We start from the raw sequence: 23958 nt of genomic DNA, 5'->3' as shown, positions 1-23958 counted from the left end.
TCAGAAGAAGGCACTGGAGGAAGGCCAGGGCACTGCCCAGGGTCTTCTGCCAACTAGATCTCCAGATGAGCAGGGACACAGGGGATGGCGTGGGAACAACAGGAATCTCCTTTCATTTCACTGCCTCTGCACAACTGGAAGAGCAATGTGGGAGGAGGGTTGCTTCGTTTTGCGGTGTCTCTGAGATAAGAGGGAAAGTGGAGAGGAAGTAAGAAGTCTCCCTTTTCCCTTTCCCCTTCAGCATATGTAGAAGCAAGGATTTTGTTCTCTGGCTGACTGAATCTCTTGTTCTTATGTGAAGATCACAATATCCCATATTCAAGCCTTCAGCCTTTATTCAAGATCTAAAAGTTAGATTTGCTCTTTATGTTTGATTAGTAGTCAAAAAATCTTCAGGTTATTAAATAAGATCAAATTTTGATAGAGTAAATCCAGTTTAAGTAAAATTAATTATGAGTGACTCGGGACAGGATAACACACTTACTAGGCCAGGTTTCTTTCCCCACCCCACCCCCCCATTTTGAATCCTTGATTGCAAAAACTTAAAAATTTAGGAGTATTACAGAGAAAAACAAAAGCCTTTTTTGGGGAAGTCTTCCCTATCACCATGATAACAAGGAAGGCATCTGTAAAGTTAAGGCTCAGGAAGCCCCCAGGCCTCCCCTTGGGAGGGAGGAAAGCAGTTAGACAGGATCTTCTTGTGGCCTCACTAACCACACCCCCTCTCATCTGCAGCCACCCAGAGATGTAGAAGAAGACCCCAGAGGAGAGTGAGCCAATGGGAAGAGGCCAAGGTGGGGCCAGCCCCATGGCTAACTAAACCAGCAGTGTTAACCTGACTGCAAAGCTGCTCATAAAAGCAAAAATACCTGTACTCATGATGAGCAATGTTGGCAGATGATATGCCTGGCACTGCACTGAGCACCTTCCATGCATTCAATATTCCCTGCACACCTAAAGCTGAGGATATTATTATGATCCCTTTGGTCCAGGTGGGGACTGGAGGCTCCTAGAAGTTAAGGAATTTGCTAAACTCACTCAGCTTGTAAAAGGCAATGCTGGAAATCTATCATGGTTCGCCTGAATCCCATAGATGCCACACATTTCCTTAAACTCAAATTTATTCCGGTGGGTCCACAGTATTGGATGGCTCAGTGATTTTCCTGAACAATACTAGATCACACAATTAACAGTTAAATAAACTTTGCTTCATTCATGAAATGGAGTAATACTCAATATTCAAAAATGATATTTTTTCAGAATTGTCAATAATACAAGAGAATTTTCATGATGAAATATTTCTTGAAAAAAGCATAATGTAAAAACCTATATAATAAACTGTATATCCATATGTACATATAAACTCAAACATTCACCATTCACAGAACAGTTAAACAAAAGTTGGAATATTCATTCAATAAAATGCTATACACACTTAAATATCAACATTGATATTTCTCAAAAATGCAAAATTTAGTCACAAAAAGTTGAAAAATAAAATTTTTAATATATCTTTTATACACATTTTAGAAGCACAGAAAACAATATTCTAAATTGCTCATGGATACTAGTATGTAACATACAAGCCCCCAAAACACAGAGTGGAAATATACACATGGAATCACAATTATTGTTGGAACTGGCCTGGGGTAGGGACTTACAGAGATTCCAACTGTATGCTATGTTGTAATTCTTTAGAAAGTGAAAAAGACATGATAAATGTGATCTATATTGACATCTGTTGATTCTAGATGGTGGAGATATATATATATACATACATGTATATATATATATATATATTCTATATAGTGCATGCTTGTTACATTTGTAGTTTTCTGTAATTTTAAGATTTCTATATTGGAATTTATATGCCAAGGAAAGTTTAAAAGGAAGTATGTAAAATATTAACAACTCTGTCCTCTGGGTGGTAATGTTATAGCCAATTTTCATTTTCTTCTTCAGCTTTCTCTGTACTTGTAAAATTTTCCCTATTAGAATATGTGACTTTTATAATCAATAGAAAAATAGACTCACCTCCCAATTTTCCAAGAGCTAATCCATTTCATGCCTCTGGGCTTTTGGTATAAAGCAGAACATATTATTGAAGTCAGGCATACTGGAAAATTAAGAAGTGAATAATGTTGGATTTGACAGTGAATTTCTTTCAGAAACAGAGATTTTTCTACTCCTGTTGTTGTTTATGTTTGATCTTTATGTCAATTCTATGGTCAAGCGCAGATACCATCCCACACACATGTGGGTGCTTGTGCACATGGCACACTGCATCTCTGAAGGTTAGAACCCGACCACACATTAAGGACGATCTAGTGCAGCTTTCTTGTTTTACCAACAGAGAAACTGAGGCTAAGAAGGGTGAAGAGGCTTCCCTAAGATCAGGCAGCAGGGCCAGAAACTGAGTCTGAGTCCTAGCTGATGTTTTCATGGCTCCACTGGTGCTGCCCAAGTGTTTTGTGGACAGTGATGGTACCCAAATATGAGGAATAAGATGAAAATATCACCAAAACAACCAATTGGCATTATACATAAAAAAGTAAACATAATTTGTGTCATATATAAAAGCTAACATAACTATCTTCAGTAAGGCCCAGATTTGTATCTTTATCCTCAAAATCCAATTACCACTCTGAGTAAGAGTCCTTTCCTTTATTGAATACAGTCTGTCCTGGAGAATTGCGTTTGGATTTCCACAGGCATGTGGAGGCTTCTCAGCCCACCCTCTCTGTGGAGTGTTGATTCTTACTTACTATGCTGACCCTTTCTAGAGAGAAGCGCCCCACTAGGGCCAAAACCATGAGTATCCCTCACTGCAGTTCTCTAATGAAAGACCTGGTTCATTGATTTGCTGATACTTTCCATGAAGGACATGGGATCTGAAGCAAGTAAATGAGGCCCAGTCAAGGAGTTGAGTCCTTGCTCACTCTGCCAGCCCCTTCTCTTCTCTTCTCTTTGTGCCTTGGCTCTGTCTTACTTCCAGAGTAAGGTGAAGAACCAGCTCCTTTGTCAACAGAAACTGGACAGCCTCTGCTGCCCAGGTCCAGGTGAGTCTGGCAGTGAGTCTCAACTGCGCTACCTAGGTGCAGCCTGCAACACTCCCACCTGAAGGACCAAAGCAGGGCCTGACTTGTTCAAGGTCCAGACCCTCCTCTGCCACTGCCATCCCCCATCCCCATTGCTTGCCTGACCTGGCCCACCTGACTAACTTCTACACTCACTGACTGCCTCCACCCCCACTCGTGGAAGACAAGGCCAGTCTCCTTGCCTGAGACAAGTCTACTCCCTACTTCCCTTCATCCTTATCTCCTGCTTGCATACCCCTCCTGAACACGTGCACACTCATACATGCAAGCGTGGGCACACATGCTCATACACAGCATGTTCACACACATACACACACATGCATACCACATACATACATGTAGGCACACACCCTTAAAGCCTACTTTATCAGTTTATGATTACTTATGATACAGAGCCAAGAGAAGTGGGCTTTCCTGCTGGTCTTCCCAGCCACCCAGAGCTGGCCTGTCCAAATACTTGCCAACATCCCACCCCACAGGGTCTAGGGTGAGGGGCCAATATTTTTCCTTTACACTCCATGCAAAGGCATCCATTCTTTACCCATTAGCTAGATGACAAAATCAGCTACCTGGCAGAAGAGACACCTACAGTTATAAACATTTGGCATCCAAAATTCCAAGGTGGTGTCATGGTGGTGGTAGTGGCTGCTATTCCCGATGTTATCCTTCCTTCGTTAATCTAAGCCCAGGGCAGGCATTTTGAGGCATGTTAAAGCAGTACTCCTGCAACCCTGAGGCAGGGTGAGCTGAGGAGGAATCACTGTCCTGGGACTGTTCCTCCCTTTCAAGGTGTGTCTCAGAGGCCTGTGTACAGAACAGAAGAAGACACACCTCCCTGGCCCCCACCTCTGGGATGGCACCCACCCCTTGCCCGGTCAAGCCCTCCCTGGCTGGGCTATGTGGGATGAGGCTGGGGCCCAGAGAGTCACCCCTTTACAGAACCCTGCCCCACGCCCCGTGCCTCAGGGCCTGTCCATTCAACAGGCATGCAGAGATGGCATGGCCCCTTCAGCCACATCCCGAAATTTCACTGACAGACGGTAAGGAGGAGGCCATGATCCCTGCCCTGGGAGACAGCCAGACAGAGAGGTCAATTTGCTGATCTGCTCAACTCAAACAAGACAACCTGGACAGCTGTCCTTCCGAAGCCACTTAAAAACATAAAGTTGAATAGAACGCAAAACGATTGCACTGATGTTTCAGTGAAGTTGAAGTTTAAAGTAACCTTTCTCCTCTCTTCTGCAAACCTCCCATCCTCCTGCCTTAGAGTTTTGTTTGGGAACTGGCACCACCCTCAAGATAGGACAAAGGAGGCGAGCAGCAAATACTCAATTCCTGTTGAAACTGGCTGGATCCTTAGGGGTTCCCTAAAACCCCTCCAGTCCCTTCCTCACAGGCTGGGCTCATGGACTCACAATCCAGCAGGGACAATGTGGCCACCCAGCAACTCAGTGGCAACTCTGCGGTGCTGGCCTCTCTGCATTCCCACCTTCCCCTCTACCCCATGGGGGATTCCAGGGCCTTTTCATTGAAATGGGGAGGGGAAATTATAATTAAATACTTAAGAAAATAAAAAATACAAAGAGAACTATAACTGCCTATGTACCCACTACCCAGAATTAACAGATGTTAGTATTTCCAAAAGCACCGAGAAGATTCTAAGGAAATAAACAGTACAGCTACTGTTAAGTCTTCTCTGCACCCCTTCCCCATCTCATTCCTCTTCCCTGGCCAGACAGACAAACCTTATCTGAAGTTGGTATGTGTTCCTCCCATCCCAGGAGTCATATTTTACTCTATGCATCCAAAAAGACAATACAGCATGCTTTTTTTTTAACTATTTACAAAAAGTATACTGAATTTATAATTCCGAAACATGCTCTCTTCACTCACCATATTCATATTCCAGCTTTAAGCTCTCTTGCCGTTGATTCATATAAATCTAGCTCATTTGTTGTAATTGCTGTTAGAATGCATGCATGTGAGTATAGCATGATTTATTTAGCCAATTCCTTCGTGGTGGGCATTGCAGTTCTTCAGTACTGTAAACAATGCTCCAGCTAACAGCCATGTTCACACCTTCACACAGAGGAGTTTCCCTGGAGAGAATACCTTGCAGAATTTCTGCATTGTGGTTTTGTTCTTATTTGGTTTTATCAGGGCTCACCAATCCGGCCTCCAAAGGCACAGCCAGGGTTCAGTCCTGCCATCAGGGACACTATGTGTCACCTTCCTGCTCACACTCGTGGCCTTCTTAGCGGCATCTCATGGTCGGGCACCTCCCAGACCTGGCAGCTGATCCTATTAACCACTGGAGGGTTAATCTTCTGAGATATGCCAGGTCTTGTCCTGTGACCATTTTCTTCTAAGTTTGCTAGTCTTCTGTCTTACATGAGTGTCTCCCTGGGGGAGAGGCTCACATCTGAGATGAAGACAAACAGTGCTGTTTCTTGTCTCCTTTTCTCTCTCGGGCAGATCCCCTTGTCAATGTGACAACCCTGGTCACACTGAAGCAGCATCCTGAGCGGACCCAGAAAGTGCTGTCCCTCAGAATAGGAGTAGAGGGCAGGTTGCCAGGCACTTGTGATTTGAGGGGCTCAGAATCAGCTCCCTGTCCCCTGGCTCTTCAGCTGAAGTGGAAGGAGGACTCTCTGGCCCACACTGAGGGTCCTAAGGTCCTAGAACAGGAAGAGGGAGCCCCATAGCCCCATAGCCTCCCTTACTGCGCAATCATGAGTGGCTTGTGTCACATCTAATAGCTACTAAGTGACTAAGACCTGGTTTAATTCATTATGAGTGTGATATCTCAGCATCAACTTCAGAAAGTAATGGTGAGCAGGGAAAGAAGGGACATGAGCAGGATTAGTGACACAGCTCCCATGGTTCCTTTCCCATAAGAAGGCAAATGAACAATCACATCGTGGGGTGGGGGTGGGAGACAGGGACAGGTTAAGAAGAGAAGCAGGGGTGCTGAGTGCTATGGTGGGCACCCCTCCCTAGAGCCAGGACAAGACACTGGACTCAGGTCCGTTCAGCAATCTGGAAGGGAACAGCGAAAAGCCTGTTTTCTCCAAGGGCTGATCTTCTTCAACAAATATGGTGTTAGCATGCAGAGGACAAAAGAGAAGAGGAGGTCCTCAGAGGAGCTGGAGGAAGCTGGGAGGAGAGGCCCAGCCAGCACTGGACAGGTCCCATCCCAGGGCTTAGCCTGGAGCTCCGGGGAGAGGTAGATTACCGGAAAGGAGTTCTGCCCCTGAACCTGGCAGGACTGCTTTGAGCTGAATGAAAGCCAGGGATCCTCCCTCAGGGTTAAAACCTGCATTAGCCCAGAGGAAGAGAGCCTGTAACAAAGTTTCTTTTATAACTGCAGGGGGGAGGCAAGCACAAGGTCCACCGACTCAATTAACCACAGCCCAGTTCCCCACCTTCAACACTATCCATCCGTAGATCCCCCACAGGAAACTGGAGAACACAATACACCCAGCCCTCTAACAGAAGCTCTGAGGGGAACAAACGGTCTCATATACAAGGAGGTCAAGGCAAGGAGAAATTTCCCACATTGTATTAACAAGAAGAGAAAGTCTTCATTGAGCCACATATATTCAAATGAAAAGAAAGGATATAGCATCTATGAAAAATATGAGAACAGAGAAATAAATAAATTAACAGAAAAAACATAAGGCAAAAAAGATAAATAATCCACTCTGGGTGGGGGTGGGGAGAGACAAGAAACAGTAGGAAATGCCCCCAAAATGTTGCATGCTAAAGCAAACCTGACACAGCCATTAAAGGTAGATGTCTCTGCTGAGGTATCTGGGGGAAGTGTGGTGAGGTCTGCAACTTGAAATGCATCAAGAAAGATGGATGGAGAGAAAGGAAGAGAGGGAAAGAGACCATGCTCAAAGCATGTATAAGAAGATCTTGATGGGATTTGGGTGGTAGATGAGTGGATGGTTGCTGAAATTCCATTGTCTTTTCTGTATGTGAAAATACATGTAATAAAATGTGTGGTGAAAAAATAATGAATACTGTTATGCTGAAAATAAATAAATTTAATTTTAAAAAAATGTTGAGGAAGAAAGATACTCTTCAAAACCATCATAAAAATTACATGAGGAGCACCTGGGTGGCTCAGTTGGTGAAGCATATCTGCCTTCAGCTCAGATCATGATCCCAGGGTCCTGGGATCAAGTCCCGTGTTGGGAATCCCTGCTCAGCAGGGAGTCTGCTTCTCCTTCTCCCTCAGCTTTCCCCATTTCTCATGCCTTCTCTCTCTCTCTTACTCTCAAATCAGAAAAAAAAAAAATCTTAAAGAAAAAGAATTAAGGGGGCGCCTGGGTGGCTCAGTGGGTTAAAGCCTCTGCCTTCGGCTCAGGTCATGATCCCAGGGTCCTGGGATCGAGCCCCCGCATCGGGCCCTCTGCTCAGCGGGGAGCCTGCTTCCCTTCCTCTCTCTCTGCCTGCTTCTCTGCCTGCTTGTGATCTCTGTCTGTCAAATAAATGAATAAAAAAAAAAAAAAGAAAAAGAATTAAATAAGGCAATGATGTGGAAGGGCTTGTACACTGCTGAGGATTTACAGATTTTAAAAAGTGATTAAAACAGTATAACAGCATAACAAGGAGAGATTAAAGAAGCAAGGAAACAAAGAGACTGCCTTTCAGAACTAATAAATAAATTAGAAATAGCAAAGGAAAGACAGGGTGGGTCATCGCATTCCCGGCAAAGAGGAAATACTGAATGTAATCAAAATGAATGCAGAATGAAAAAGCAAATTGTTTAAAGTAATTTTAAAAAGTCAGTGGACACAAAGAGCAAACAAGTATCCAGCTAATGGATAGTTGGGAACCCTAAAATAGGGGATCTACCAAATGGAAATTAAAATATTTGAAGGTTAATAAGACGCGCCTGAGTGGTTCAGTTGGTTAGGCATCCAACTCTTGATTCAGCTCAGGTCATGATCTCAGGGTTGTGAGCTGGAGCCCCATGTGGGGCTCGAAGCTCAGCAGGGAATCTGCTTGAGGTCTCTCTTTCTCCCTCTACCCCTCCTATCGGCTCTCTCACTCTCTCACTGTCTCTCCAAAATAAATAAGTAAATCTTTTTTAAAAATTATTTTAAGATAAGTGAGAAGGAAATATGGGTAGAGAGAGGGATACCTACAGAGTGAAAGGACACAGCACATTCCAGAAGAAAATGATATAGCAAATCAACACTAAAGGATATCTTAGCAAGCTTTCTCAAGGATAGAGAAGAAATTCTTTAGACATCCAGGCAAAAATAATAGTAATTATAATTCCTTACAAAGAAGGAAATAGGGCTGCCTCCAGATTTCTCCCATCCCCACTACATTCCAGAAGACCACAGGGGGAAATATTCAACATTTGTGGGAAATAAACTATGACCTAAAAAATTTATACTAAGCCAAGTTGAGCAATAGGCAATTTCAAACATGCAAGTACCCAAAATACTGCATCCATGAAATTCTCCTGAAAGTCGTGCTGACTAAAAACAGCCAGCCAGCCAGGCATACATGGCAATGCCTGGAACAAGGACTGGAGATGGACCAGAAGGGGGTTACTTACAGAAGCGAGGGCAAAGGTCCAAATTAGACTCTCCATGTCAGTATGCTAACATCAGCCCCATGAGAATGGCATCAACTAAGCATACTTGGAGGTACAGGCAGGTGAGGGATTTGGAACAAAGTCTATCTAATGTTTTCCTATTCTCATACTTCATAATGGGCTGTCAAGTACTGTCTGGGAAAATCAATCAATCAATCAATAAAGAAATGGAGTTTTAAATCTATAAACATGAGAACTATGAAATAAGACAATCAACCTCCATATTGTGGAAGAAAATATACAAAGTAAAAACACAGAGAACATTAAAACTCAGTATTATAACAAAAAAAAAAAAGATGACAGATCTAAGACCAATCATAACAGATATGTCAGTAAGTGGATAAACTCTATAAAAATCTATTTGCTGAAAAGAAAGAGACGCATCTACAACAAAGTCACTGAGAAGCCTCTGCAGACATCCCAGCTAATGCAGACAAAGCAAATCTCGGGTGTGACAGTAATACGAGTCAAGACAATTTGGGGAAAAGCATTATGGAGGGAGAGAAAGGCACTCTATAATGATAAAGAGTGTAATATACAATAAAGTTCTATCTGTCAAGAAAATTTATGTACCAAATAATACTGCATCAAATTATAAAAAGAAAAACAACCGTAAATACAAAAAGAAATAGAAACGCAACAGGGGCAAACAGATTTAAGTCACCTCTCTGTCTGCCTACACCAATCAATCACGTAAACACAATGACAAAAGATGAGGGGGGGTAAGTAACAAAATGAATCAAAATGTTTCAAATCATGCCCAGCAAACAGAACCTCCCTTTTCTAAGGCCCACTGGTCGTTTATACACAGCAGCGCCCCCTAGGTCCCCGGACCTCAATGGCCAACCTACTGACAGAGCTGTGGGTAAGGTGAGGGGGGCAAGGGAGGAAAGTGGGGCACCTGGAGCTTGTATCTGGTGAAGCAAGCCATCCCACCCCAGGACTGAAGAGGCAGGTGAGGGACTCTGTGGGGAGCCAGCTGGGTGAGGAGGCAATGCCTGCCCTGCCCTCTGACCCCTCATGGACACCAGCCAGCCCATGCAGGCAGGCTTGCTTAGGTGACAGCCACAGAGGTGCACCTTCTGGGACCCAGAAAGGGCAGGACAGGGTAGAAAATAGATTGGAGATGGGCAAAGGAAGAAATCGCAGCCCAGAAATCTAACCAAGAGGAAAACAAAAGGGAAATGCCCCAAGTTACAAGTGAGAATGAGAAATGACAGAAAATAAATTCATGAGACATAATAAAAGCATATTTTGTTCAAATCCATGCAAATACATATGAAACGTAGAAGAAATGGATGACTTTCCAGGAAAATGTGAATTACCAAATTTGAATATAGGGGAAAAACTCATAGAATACAGAAAAAAATTAGCAGATTAATTATTACAGGAAAATATTTTGTGTTATCAATTCCATAATTAGACATTTTGGCAAATTCCCTTATTTTTCAAGAAGTTTTCTATTGATTCTCCTGCTGATTTCAGGTACACTATTTCAGTCACCTGAAAATAATGATATCTTTGCTCCCTTCTTCCCAATTTTTATACCTTATTCCTGTCTGTTTTCCAGCTCTAATAACGAGTCCTTTCAGGGAAGTGTCAGAAAACAGTGGGGAAGTGATCATCTTTTCCTCACATCTGCTTTAATGGGCATGCTGTCAGGGAATCCCTGCTCCACGGCATGCTGGCTTCTTGTTTAAGTTTGTTTCTCTTGCTGAGTGGAGGAAGTCTTTCTATTCCTGCTTTAGATGTGACTGTATGCATCTATCAAATGCCACTTTGAATTTCGTGGAGATAATCACAGGTAGTGGTTTTTTTTTTCCTTTCTTGTGACTTTTTAATACAGGAAACTAATTCCCAACTATGTTTTGTAATGTTAATTATTTTCTGACAGTAAAATATCTTCATTCTTTGAATGAACCTCCACTGGTTGTACTACATTATTTTTTTAATTTGTTTTTAGACTTGATTTGTTAGAACTGTATTTCAAGTTTGGGCATCAATCAATATGTACTTTTATTTTTGTGCTCTCTTTATCAGATTTTGGTGTGAATTTTATGCTAGTTCAGCAAAACAGTTTTGATATCTTTTTCTAACTTCTAGAACATTTTTTTGTTTACATTTTTACATGTTTACACACACATTCAGATTCTGTACTTTGAAGACATAGAACTCAATCTGGACCTGCTAGTTTGATAATAAACATTAGGAAGAAGGAGGCAAAATTATTATCTATATATCTGGAAGAACTAGGAGAATCCACTGGAGAAAATCTATCTGAAATATAAGAGAATTCAGTTGTCCAGATATAGAATTGACATTCCAAAAGAATTAGCTTTTTTCCAGGTAGTAAGCTACTGGAAAATACAAAGGAAAGGAAAAGATGGCTTTTCCATCCAACTCCGGCCACCCTCATGTTACCCACTGCCCTGTACCACCCCGTGGGGCACAGGCACACACAGATGGGTATCTTCACCTAAGTCCTTCTCTACCAATCCACTAAACCTGTAACATACACTAAGAACATGATTATTTTAAAGTTTATTTTATTTTTAAACCTATCTTTAAATTATATAATTTTAAAAAGAATTATTAATGATGCAAATATATAAAATCTCACCAACACAGCAGTGTTTTAACAACTAATATGGAAGGAAGAAAAGTCCCCTCTAGGAATATACATGCCAGTCCTACTACTTCCTTCACTCCTGCTTTCATTATTAGTATGGTCATCAATCCACAGCTTATCAGCAGAAATGTTTTTAGACCACTTGTCAATTTTATGAGGTAAGTTTAGTGAAACATTGATAAAGTCATCTGTAGGCATAGAGACCCTGTCATGTTTCTGGAGAGACCAGAAAGCCTCACACTGCCTTGAAGACACCTCCCCACAGAGGGAGGAGGGGAGAGTGCCTGTGTCCACTTACATAGAAGTTATCAGTAAGCAGGTCCCCAGCTCCCAGGCACACTTGGGGACATGGGACCCAGCATATGCAACAGCTATCAGACCATGTCAGGCAGGGTTTGGTGAAGACCCTAGAGACAGTCCTCTTAGTTGTGGAAATGGTTTTTATGACTCCTGGACCCATCAGGAGCAAGGACTCCCCCAGAAATTATCTTGGCAGCCTACAGCACCAAACAGCTAACCCTCATAAGCTGTCATCGCCCACCACCAAGGAGGAGCATGTTCCCTTTCTCCTACCAAATCTCACTGGGTGCCCCTCTCTGGCTGCTCCTACCCAGACCGAGAGGAAGGGCCCTCTAGGAGATACAGCCCCAAGCACATCGCTGCACTGATGCAGAACAGAAGGTAGAGGGTGGCAGGGGGGACCACAGGAGACAACCAGGGGTCTCCAACAGCAAGGGCAGCAGTGACATACATGCGTCTCCCCCAACGTGACAGTACCTCACAGAGCTGGAGACACACTCTGCAAAAAATGAAGGGACAAAGGCCTGTAAGGCACAAATCTGTCTCTGGAAAACGCTCATCACATTTCCAGCTCAGCCACCATACCCATTTGAGATCCTGTATCAGTGAGTCGTGGAGGAAGAGCCAGCAAAGAAATGGGTAAATACATACAAATGTATGCACAATAAGGCAGAGAACTCATATGCAGCTCTTACATCCCTAGTCTGCCTTCACGACTTCCTTTCCCCTCTACCCCTGACTATTCCCCCTGCCATGGGCCAGCACCTGGCCATGGGTTCTTCACCTGGCCAAGTGACCCACACCTTCATTCTTAAAGGATCTGAACTATGAGTAGCACAGCCAATACTGGATTGCTGTAGCCCTCCCTTAATTTTTACCATGGCATGGAGCTCATGTGAGCCGCCAAGGCTCCCCCATGTGTGCCCTCTTCCACAGAGTAAGGTGGCCACTCTCACCCGCCCACCTGTCCCCAGATGCTGCACTGCCTCCGCCGTCCTCACTCACTGCTAACAGCTGTCCTGCTGCACTAACAAGACGGAGGGCCTCTACAGACTGCCCTTTACCCATAATCCTGGGCCCACAGCCTGCCCTTCCACCTGCTGCCATCCAGCATGCAGGTCTCCTGGGGGTCTCTGGGCACCTCCAGCCCTGTGTGTTCCACCTCTTGCCCTGAACCCTGCCACCCACAGTCTTTGCCATGTCTGCTAACAGCAGCACATGCTTCTGACTGAGTGGGTCAAAACCCCGGCATTGTCTTTGATGCCACTTTCTCTGAGACTCTGTGTCCTGGGAATTCTGCCAGCTGTGCCTTTCAAATGCATCCAGCACTGGGTCACCCTTTGCTACCTTCCAGCTAACATGCTTGTCCCACCTGCCATCAGCCCCTTCCATATTATTGCATGTTCCTTCCAACCAACCTTCCACAGTCTGTTTCCACCACCCCAGCAAGCCTGCTGTCTCACTCAGAGGGGAAGCCCCAGCCCCTGTGAAGTTTTGAGGGTCCCAGGGATTTGGCCCCAGCTCTCTGACACTTGACCTTCCAGCTACTCTGCAAGCAACCTCAGTGAGACTAGGACCTTTGTACTTTCTATTCCCACTCCCAAGAACATTCTTCCCATAGATATCTGCATGGCCCACCTGTTTCAAGAATTTGCCCAAATGCCACATGCTCAAGGTTTTGCCTTTTCGCCCTGAGCAAAATTACGGTTGGTACTCCCAGATCACTTACTCTATTCTACTTCATCTTTGTTACAGACATTAATCACCTCCACCACACTGTATGAAGCATGAAACAGTCTGCACTTATTGTTTAATTCCTTCCCACCAAGAACTCAGGTTCATGGGTCAGAGATGGCAAACTCTAAAAGAGTGCCTGCTCAGAGTAGGGGCTCGATAACTACTTGGTGAATGAGGATCATTGTCATGACCATGTATGCATTTAGAGAGAGTCAGCACCAAGGGAGAACAGGCATTGCCAGGTGTGGTCCCCCCTCTGGAGGAGCTCACAGTGCTAAAGGGAGAAGGCCTTGGCTATGAGGATGCTGTGAGCCTTTGCAGAGTGACTACGCTGGGCCTCCAGAAGCCATGGGCCAGTGTTTGACAGCTGCTGAGGGCTCAGGCCCCCAACCAGAATAGAGCTCAGTGAAGGGCAGGCAGGAGCTGGGAGTAGATGTCGGTGTTCTAGCCCTGGAGGGCCACCTGCCTCTGCCTCTGCCTCTGCCTCCACATCCTCACAGCTTCCCTCTGCTCCCACCCACTTCCTAAATTCACCCCTGGAAAGCGACTCCTACCAGGAACCTGGGGTAAAATAAGCCCCACTACAGACAGGCAACAGCAGAGGACACAGGCAATGGAAGACACAGAACAGACAGAAAAGCATAAAAGTAGCACCCCCAGCTGAGGTCAGGAAGTCCGGTGGCGAGGAGGGCAGCCTCCAGCATGAGTCGAGGTGGTGAGATGGGAGGTGAAAAGTCCTGTGGAGATCACGGCTCCCAAACATCACCTGGGGCCACTCAAACTTGCCCGACAGCCATCCAGCCACACATGTCAACCAGCAGGGGAGAAACCACAGAGCTAACAACTACAGCACCCTGTGCTGGGTGCTGAAACTGGCAGGCATTAAATGGGGATGGAAAACGAGTCTCAATTTTCTATGCAAAATAAACTGAAATTTATTTGTTGGGCAGTGGCTCCCTGGGGCAGTGCTGAGAAGACATCCGAGGAGGGACCCAGGTCCAGTGGACCAACAGAGCTGGTAGGTTGTCTGTCCTGGGCATGGGCAGAGGGGCATGGCAGGCCCACGCTGCCAACTTACTCTTTCTCTCCTCACCCCCACTCCGCCTTGGGGAAACATTTGCGCCCCCCACCCCGGGTGTGAGTGGGTGTGCCAAAATATCCTGGGGCCCACATGGGCACTAAGGTAACATCAAGACTGGGTTCTGTGGCTGGACCTTGAGTTGGGGAGGGGCATGGAAACATAATATTTAAAAAGAAAGATTAAAACCATAACTCCTCTAAGTGACTGAGCAGAAGCATATCAAAATCTAAAAACTATTCCTACATAAAATTTATGACATAAGGTTGTCAGTGGATCTTTTTAAATGAAATCTATTAAGAATAACAGGCTGAGCAGGCATATATGACCCACCTAATCTGCCTAAAGATGAGCTGTATTCCTCCTATTCCAAGAGACCATAGGGCCCTTAATAGAGGCTGGATGTCCCTAGTGGCTTCCGAAGCCTTTATGGAGAAATGGGCTACCATTGTTCTTTCTGCCCCAATTCAATCTGGAGAGTCATTTTATAATGGAGGGAGGACTCACACCATCTCTTTGAGGTCGATATTAACTCACAGGTCAGGAAAATGAATCAGCATAAGCTTCCAAGGAAGCAATTTGGTGATTTGTATCGGGAGCCTTTGTAATAACCCACAGATAGTGCTTTGACATCATCTACAAAATCAGAGAGTAGACAGACATTTATACGCAAAGGTGTCTGTCCAACATTCTCATCATAGGAAGATATTAAAGACAACCCAAACCTGGGAAGAGGTTTAGTAACAAATTGTCATATCAATGGGATATTAGGCATCTATGAAAAATGTTTCCAAAAAGCTGTTTTAATGATGTGAGAAAATGTCTCTGACTTTATATTGAACTAAAATCAGAATGCAAAATTTTATATATACTAGGAGCTCAGTTAAGAAAAGGAAATTTAAGAAACACTGGAAAGAAAAATGTGATAATGTTAACAGAAAATAGAATTAGGGTTGAATTTTCTGCATGTTACACTTTTGATTTTCCAAATGTACCACAGTATCAGATAAAATTTCATTTAAAACTTCTTTTAAAAAATTAAAAAACAAGGAAGGAAAAACTGAATGGTAAGTCATTTGAGAAGGAGAAATACCATGAGAGACTATTAACTATAGGAAACAAACTGGGAGTTGCTGAAGAGGAGGTGGGTGGGGGGACAGGGTAATCCAGTGATGGGCATTAATGAAGGCACATGATGGGAAGAGCACTGGGTGTTATAAGCAACTGATGAATTACTGAACACTACATTTGAAACAAATGATGTACTAAATGTTGGCTAATAGAATTTAAATAATAATAATTTAAAAAAATTAAAAGGAGGACGAGTATTTCCCTTCAGAGATGAGATCCCAAATTAGAGATAGAAACCAAGGCAGCCCCAACTCCTTACTTAGATGACAACTCAGTTTCCGATAGGACCACACACAAAACCAGGTGTAAGGGAAAGGGGTTCAGGCCAGGGTAAGCAGTGATGGGAGCCAGACCCAGCTCTGTCCCAGCCATGCAGCCTGGAGTAACAGCCAGGGCTTGAGGAGGGAAGATTCTACTCCAGCTCTTGCTGCCACCCCTCCCCGAGCTCCACAACACCCTAGTTTGTAGAATGGGATCTAAAGTAGAGACAGTTGCTGGTGTGGAATCAGCAGGTCAGCACTGAACTCTGGGCTCCCCACCCTTCAGCCCTACCATCTTGAAGCAGTTAACTCAAGCCTCCCTGTTCTTCAACATAGTCATCTCTGAAATGGGGCAATGATAGTTCCTAACTCATGAAGCTGCAGAGATCATGGGCACACTTATGCTCAGTCGATAGCCGCTCTTCTTTCAGTCATCAAGGTCACAGTTGATGGAATGAGGGATCACTGTTGAACCTCATTGTTTCCAAGGCCAATCTGCTAGGGCATTCGCCAGTCCTGGCAGTAGATCCCCAATGTCATTCTGCAGGTCACGCTCAGCCAGTGGCCTCAGAGATGCCTTGGAACCTTCTAAAAGCCATGCATGCCCCTCCTCTCACTCAGAGGCCCCACTTCAGTAGGTCTTGGCAGGGCCAAGGAATCTGCATGGTAACAATACTTCCAGGTGATTCTGCTTCACATCCTGCCTGAGGGCCCCTTGCTGTCAGGGTGTCTATTGTCCTTGGACCAGAAGCTCACGTTAGGACTAACATTAAGAAGCATGTTCCAGTTCAGGGGAACAAGATGGCGGAGAAGTAGCAGGCTGAGACTACTTCAGCTAGCTGGAGATCAGCTAGATAGCTTATCTAAAGATTGCAAACACCTGAAAATCCATCGGCAGATCAAAGAGAAGAAGAGCAGCAATTCTGGAAACAGAAAAACAACCACTTTCTGAAAGAACTCTACGGAAAGCGCTCAGGGAACAAAAGCTCCTGAAAGCAAACCCGAGGGGATTACTCACCCCGGCCCCTGATAAGGGCAGTGCAATTCCACCTGGGGCAAAGACTTGAGAATCACTAACCCAGGCCCCTCCCCCAGAAGATCATCAAGAAATCCAGCCGAGACCAAGTTCACCTACCAAGGACTGCGGTTTCAATACCAAGGAGAGCAGCAGAATTCCAGAGGAGGAGAAAGCAAAGCACGGAACTCATGGCTTTTTCCCTGTGATTTTTTTTTGTCTTGCAGCTAATTTAATTTTTCTTTTCTTTTTCATTTTTTGTTTTTTCCTCACCTTCTGGTAAAATTTTTTCTTAACTTTTACCTTTTTCTTTTTTAACGTTTTCTAACCAGTTTATCTAATATATATATTTTTTCTTTTTTATATTTTTCTTATTTGTTTTTTTTTAATTCTTTTCTTTTTTTTTTCTTTTCTTTCTTTTTTCTTTTTTTTTCTTTCTTCCTTTTTGAACTTCTTTTTATCCCCTTTCTCCCCCCTCACAATTAGGGATCTCTTCTAATTTGGTTAAAGCATATTTTTCTGGGGTTGTTGCCACCCTTTTAGTATTTTCCTTGCTCCTTCATATACTCTTATCTGGACAAAATGACAAGAAGAAAAATTCAACAACAAAAAAAAAAAAGAACAAGAGGCAGTACCGAAGGCTAGGGACCTAATCAATACAGACATTGGTAATATGTCAGATCTAGAGTTCAGAATGGCAATTCTCAAGGTTCTAGCCGGGCTCGAAAAAGGCATGGAAGATATTAGAGAAACCCTCTCGAGAGATATAAAAGCCCTTTCTGGAGAAATAAAAGAACTAAAATCTAACCAAGTTGAAATCAAAAAAGCTATTAATGAGGTGCAATCAAAAATGGAGGCTCTCACTGCTAGGATAAGTGAGGCAGAAGAAAGAATTAGTGATATAGAAGACCAAATGACAGAGAATAAAGAAGCTGAGCAAAAGAGGGACAAACAGCTACTGGACCATGAGGGGAGAATTCGAGAGATAAGTGACACCATAAGACGAATCAACATTAAAATAATTGGGATTCCAGAAGAAGAAAGAGAGAGGGGAGCAGAAGGTATACTGGAGAGAATTATTGGGGAGAATTTCCCCAATATGGCAAAGGGAACAAGCATCAAAATTCAGGAGGTTCAGAGAATGCCCCTCAAAATCAGTAAGAATAGGCCCACACCCCGTCACCTAATAGTAAAATTTACAAGTCTCAGTGACAAAGAGAAAATCCTGAAAGCAGCCCGGGAAAAGAAGTCTGTAACATATAATGGTAAAAATATTAGATTGGCAGCTGACTTATCCACAGAGACCTGGCAGGCCAGAAAGAGCTGGCATGATATTTTCAGAGCACTAAACGAGAAAAACATGCAGCCAAGAATACTATATACAGCCAGACTATCATTGAAAATAGAAGGAGAGATTAAAAGCTTCCAGGACAAACAAAAACTGAAAGAATTTTCAAACACCAAACCAGCTCTACAGGAAATATTGAAAGGGGTCCTCTAAGCAAAGAGAGAGCCTACAAGTGGTAGATCAGAAAGGAACAGAGACCATATACAGTAACAGTCACCTTACAGGCAATACAATGGCACTAAATTCATATCTCTCAATAGTTACCCTGAATGTGAATGGGCTAAATGCCCCTGTCAAAAGACACAGGGTATCAGAATGGATAAAAAAACAAAACCCATCTATATGTTGCCTCCAAGAAACTCATTTTAAGCCCAAAGACACCTCCAGATTTAAAGTGAGGGGGTGGAAAAGAATTTACCATGCTAATGGACATCAGAAGAAAGCAGGAGTGGCAATCCTTATATCAGATCAATTAGATTTTAAGCCAAAGACTATAATAAGAGATGAGGAAGGACACTATATCATACTCAAAGGGTCTGTCCAACAAGAAGATCTAACAATTTTAAATATCGATGCCCCCAACGTGGGAGCAGCCAACTATATAAACCAATTAATAACAAAATCAAAGAAACACATCAACAATAATACAATAATAGTAGGGGACTTTAACACTCCCCTCAATGAAATGGACAGGTCATCCAAGCAAAAGATCAGCAAGGAAATAAAGGCCTTAAACGACATACTAGACCAGATGGACATCACAGATCTATTCAGAACATTTCATCCCAAAGCAACAGAATACACATTCTTCTCTAGTGCACATGGAACATTCTCCAGAATAGATCACATCCTCGGTCCTAAATCAGGACTCAACTGGTATCAAAAGATTGGGATCATTCCCTGCATATTTTCAGACCACAATGCTCTAAAGCTAGAACTCAACCACAAAAGGAAGTTTGGAAAGAACCCAAATACATAGAGACTAAACAGCATCCTTCTAAAGAATGAATGGGTCAACCGGGAAATTAAAGAATTGAAAAAAATCATGGAAACAAATGATAATGAAAATACAACGGTTCAAAATCTGTGGGACACAACAAAGGCAGTCCTGAGAGGAAAATATATAGCGATTCAAGCCTTTCTCAAGAAACAAGAAAGGTCTCAGGTACACAACCTAACCCTACACCTAAAGGAGCTGGAGAAAGAACAAGAAAGAAACCCTAAGCCCAGCAGGAGAAGAGAAATCATAAAGATCAGAGCAGAAATCAATGAAATAGATACCAAAAAAACAATAGAACAAATCAATGAAACTAGGAGCTGGTTCTTTGAAAGAATTAATAAAATTGATAAACCCCTGGCCCGACTTATCAAAAAGAAAAGAGAAAGGACCCAAATAAATAAAATCATGAATGAAAGAGGAGAGATCACAACTAACACCAAAGAAATACAAACTATTATAAGAACATACTATGAGCAACTCTACGCCAATAAATTTGACAATCTGGAAGAAATGGATGCATTCCTAGAAACATATAAACTACCACAACTGAACCAGGAAGAAATAGAAAGCCTGAACAGACCCATAACCAGGAAGGAGATTGAAACAGTCATTAAAAATCTCCAAACAAACAAAAGCCCAGGGCCAGACGGCTTCCCGGGGGAATTCTACCAAACATTTAAAGAAGAACTAATTCCTATTCTCCTGAAACTGTTCCAAAAAATAGAAATGGAAGGAAAACTTCCAAACTCATTTTATGAGGCCAGCATCACCTTGATCCCAAAACCAGACAAGGATCCCACCAAAAAAGAGAGCTATAGACCGATATCCTTGATGAACACAGATGCGAAAATACTCAACAAAATACTAGCCAATAGGATTCAACAGTACATTAAAAGGATTATTCACCATGACCAAGTGGGATTTATTCCAGGGCTGCAAGGTTGGTTCAACATCCGCAAATCAGTCAATGTGATACAACACATCAATAAAAGAAAGAACAAGAACCATATGATACTCTCAATAGATGCTGAAAAAGCATTTGACAAAGTACAGCATCCCTTCCTGATCAAAACTCTTCAAAGTGTAGGGATAGAGGGCACATACCTCAATATCATCAAAGCCATCTATGAAAAACCCACCGCAAATATCATTCTCAATGGAGAAAAACTGAAAGCTTTTCCGCTAAGGTCAAGAACACGGCAAGGATGTCCATTATCACCACTGCTATTCAACATAGTACTAGAGGTCCTAGCCTCAGCAATCAGACAGCAAAAGGAAATTAAAGGCATCCAAATCGGCAAAGAAGAAGTCAAATTATCACTCTTTGCAGATGATATGATACTATATGTGGAAAACCCAAAAGACTCCACTCCAAAACTGCTAGAACTTATACAGGAATTCAGTAAAGTGTCAGGATATAAAATCAATGCACAGAAATCAGTTGCATTTCTCTACACCAACAGCAAGACAGAAGAAAGAGAAATTACGGAGTCCATCCCATTTACAATTGCACCCAAAACCATAAGATACCTAGGAATAAACCTAACCAAAGAGGCACAGAATCTATACTCAGAAAACTATAAAGTACTCAAGAAAGAATTGAGGAAGACACAAAGAAATGGAAAAATGTTCCATGCTCCTGGATTGGAAGAATAAATATTGTGAAAATGTCTATGCTACCTAAAGCAATCTACACATTTAATGCAATTCCTATCAAAGTACCATCCATCTTTTTCAAAGAAATGGAACAAATAATTCTAAAATTTATATGGAACCAGAAAAGACCTCGAATAGCCAAAGGGATATTGAAAAAGAAAGCCAACGTTGGTGGCATCACAATTCCAGACTTCCAGCTCTATTACAAAGCTGTCATCATCAAGACAGCATGGTACTGGCACAAAAACAGACACATAGATCAATGGAACAGAATAGAAAGCCCAGAAATAGACCCTCAACTCTACAGTCAACTAATCTTCGACAAAGCAGGAAAGAATGTCCAATGGAAAAAAGACAGCCTCTTCAATAAATGGTGCTGGGAAAATTGGACAGCCACATGCAGAAAAATGAAATTGGACCATTTCCTTACACCACACACAAAAATAGACTCAAAATGGATAAAGGACCTCAATGTGCAAAAGGAATCCATCAAAATCCTTGAGGAGAACACAGGCAGCAACCTCTTCGACCTCAGCCACAGCAATATCTTCCTAGGAACAACGCCAAAGGCAAGGGAAGCAAGGGCAAAAATGAACTATTGGGATTTCATCAGGATCAAAAGCTTTTGCACAGCAAAGGAAACAGTTAACAAAATCAAAAGACAACTGACAGAATGGGAGAAGATATTTGCAAACGACATATTAGATAAAAGACTAGTGTCCAGAATCTATAAAGAACTTAGCAAACTCAACACCCAAAGAACAAATAATCCAATCAAGAAATGGGCAGAGGACATGAACAGACATTTCTGCAAAGAAGACATCCAGATGGCCAACAGACACATGAAAAAGTGCTCCATATCACTCGGCATCAGGGAAATACAAATCAAAACCACAATGAGATATCACCTCACACCAGTCAGAATGGCTAAAATCAGCAAGTCAGGAAATGACAGATGCTGGCGAGGATGCGGAGAAAGGGGAACTCTCCTACACTGTTGGTGGGAATGCAAGCTGGTGCAGCCACTCTGGAAAACAGCATGGAGGTTCCTCAAAATGTTGAAAATAGAACTGCCCTATAACCCAGCAATTGCACTATTGGGTATTTACCCTAAGGATACAAACGTAGTGATCCAAAGGGGCACATGCACCCGAATGTTTATAGCAGCAATGTCCACAATAGCCAAACTATGGAAAGAACCTAGATGTCCATCAACAGATGAATGGATCAAGAAGATGTGGTATATATACACAATGGAATACTATGCAGCCATCAAAAGAAATGAAATCTTGCCATTTGCGACAACATGGATGGAACTAGAGCGTATCATGCTTAGTGAAATAAGTCAAGCAGAGAAAGACAACTATCATATGATCTCCCTGATATGAGGAAGTGGTGATGCAACATGGGGGCTTAAGTGGGTAGGAGAAGAATAAATGAAACAAGATGGGATTGGGAGGGAGACAAACCATAAGTGACTCTTAATCTCACAAAACAAACTGAGGGTTGCTGGGGGGAGGGGGTTTGGGAGAAGGGGGTGGGATTATGGACACTGGGGAGGGTATGTGCTTTGGTGAGTGCTGTGAAGTGTGTAAACCTGGTGATTCACAGACCTGTACCCCTGGGGATAAAAACATATGTTTATAAATAATAAAAAATTTAAAAAAAAAAAAAGAAGCATGTTCCAAGGACAAGTGGTCCTTTCTGTTGGAAGTGTTCCTCTCTCCTACTTCCAAGCAATTCCTGAGGTTGTGGACAGAGAAGCAATCCATCCACTATTGGCAGGTCCTAGAATTCATTGGGCTTCATCATTAAACACAAGGGAAAAACACCCATGACACTTAGCTCCAATAAGAAGAACCTAAGCTGGGCACCTGGGTGGCTTGGTGGGTTAAGCCTCTGCCTTCAGCTCAAGTCATGATCTCAGGGTCCTGGGATCAAGTCCAGCATTGGGCTCTCTACACAGTGAGGAGCCTGCTTCCCTCTCTCTCTCTGTCTGACTCTCTGCCTACTTGTGATCTCTGTCTGTTGAATAAATAAAGAAAAAAATCTTTAAAAAAAAAAAAAAAGAAGAAGAAGAAGAAGAAGAACCTAAGCTTTCCTGTGTGTGTACTTTTTTGAGTGAGTCCTTCCAAACAATCACCATTAGATCTATAAATGGGATCTCCAGGCTGGGCATCATGCATGCCGGCCCCAGAAACCCCCACCCTCATTCTGTATTATCACCTCCCGATGGTAGTTCAAAACTGCTCACAGAGCAAGTTCTGGAACTTGGCATTTTATGAGGCTTCCTGCATTATCATCCCAACACAATACAATTATAAGCCTACATTTGCCACTCTGTCAAGAAGATTAGGTTAGTATTGCTGTCTGGAAGCTTGAAAAGCCATGTGCCCTAGGAGATTTCAAGTCATTTAAAACCTCTCTACTCAGATCATGCAACTTAAATGACTACACTCATTTAGGGCCTGACTCAAAGATGTATAGGATGCAGTAGTTGCCCTCCAGCAGCCAGGCTGGGGGGATATAGACTATCTTAGGGTGTTTGAGCTGCTAGAACAAAATGCCATAGACCAGTGGCTTTTAAAGAGCAGAAATCGCTCACAGATCTGGAGGCTGGAGGTCAGGGAGCCAGCATGGTCAGGTGAGGACTTCCTCCAGGCCACAGAGTGCTAATATCCATCCTCACATAGTGAAAAGGAGTAAGGGAACTTTGTGGGGTCCTTTATAAGAGCACTACCCACTGTTGAGTGCCCCACCCTTATGACCTAAGTAAGCACTTCCCAGAGGCCCATCTACTACATACCATCACCTTCAGGGGTTCAGATTTCAACATGAATTTGGGGGTAGGGGGACATAAACATCTGGACTGTAACCTAGACCCATAAGCATATACTCCTGCAATTTGACGAGAGCTTCAGAAGCAAGAACAGAAACAAGAGCAACAGGTTCAGGTATGTGGTGGTGTGAGGCCCATGGAGGTAGGCTCCCTGAGCTGAGCTGAGCATACCAGGTAGAAGTTATCTAGGGAACAAAAGGAACTGGACAGAAGGGAAAGGCACTGGAAATGGCACCTACCTATACAA

General features: G+C 43.1%; 1 long non-coding RNA gene across 3 annotated transcripts in view; it reads right to left on the bottom strand.

Annotated features, from left to right (window-relative positions):
- The window catches only part of LOC116596825, a 243962-nt gene that overhangs the window by 189476 nt on the left and 30528 nt on the right, over positions 1 to 23958 (bottom strand). For all 3 annotated transcript variants that reach the window (XR_004288327.1, XR_004288326.1, XR_004288325.1), the window contains one exon: positions 2035 to 2116. This is a non-coding gene — a long non-coding RNA (uncharacterized LOC116596825). The remainder of the gene's footprint in view (positions 1 to 2034; positions 2117 to 23958) is intronic.

The sequence above is a fragment of the Mustela erminea genome, chromosome 8, assembly GCF_009829155.1.
Source record: "Mustela erminea isolate mMusErm1 chromosome 8, mMusErm1.Pri, whole genome shotgun sequence".
Lineage (NCBI taxonomy): Eukaryota > Metazoa > Chordata > Mammalia > Carnivora > Mustelidae > Mustela > Mustela erminea.
This window is presented reverse-complemented; position numbering and strand designations above follow the sequence as displayed.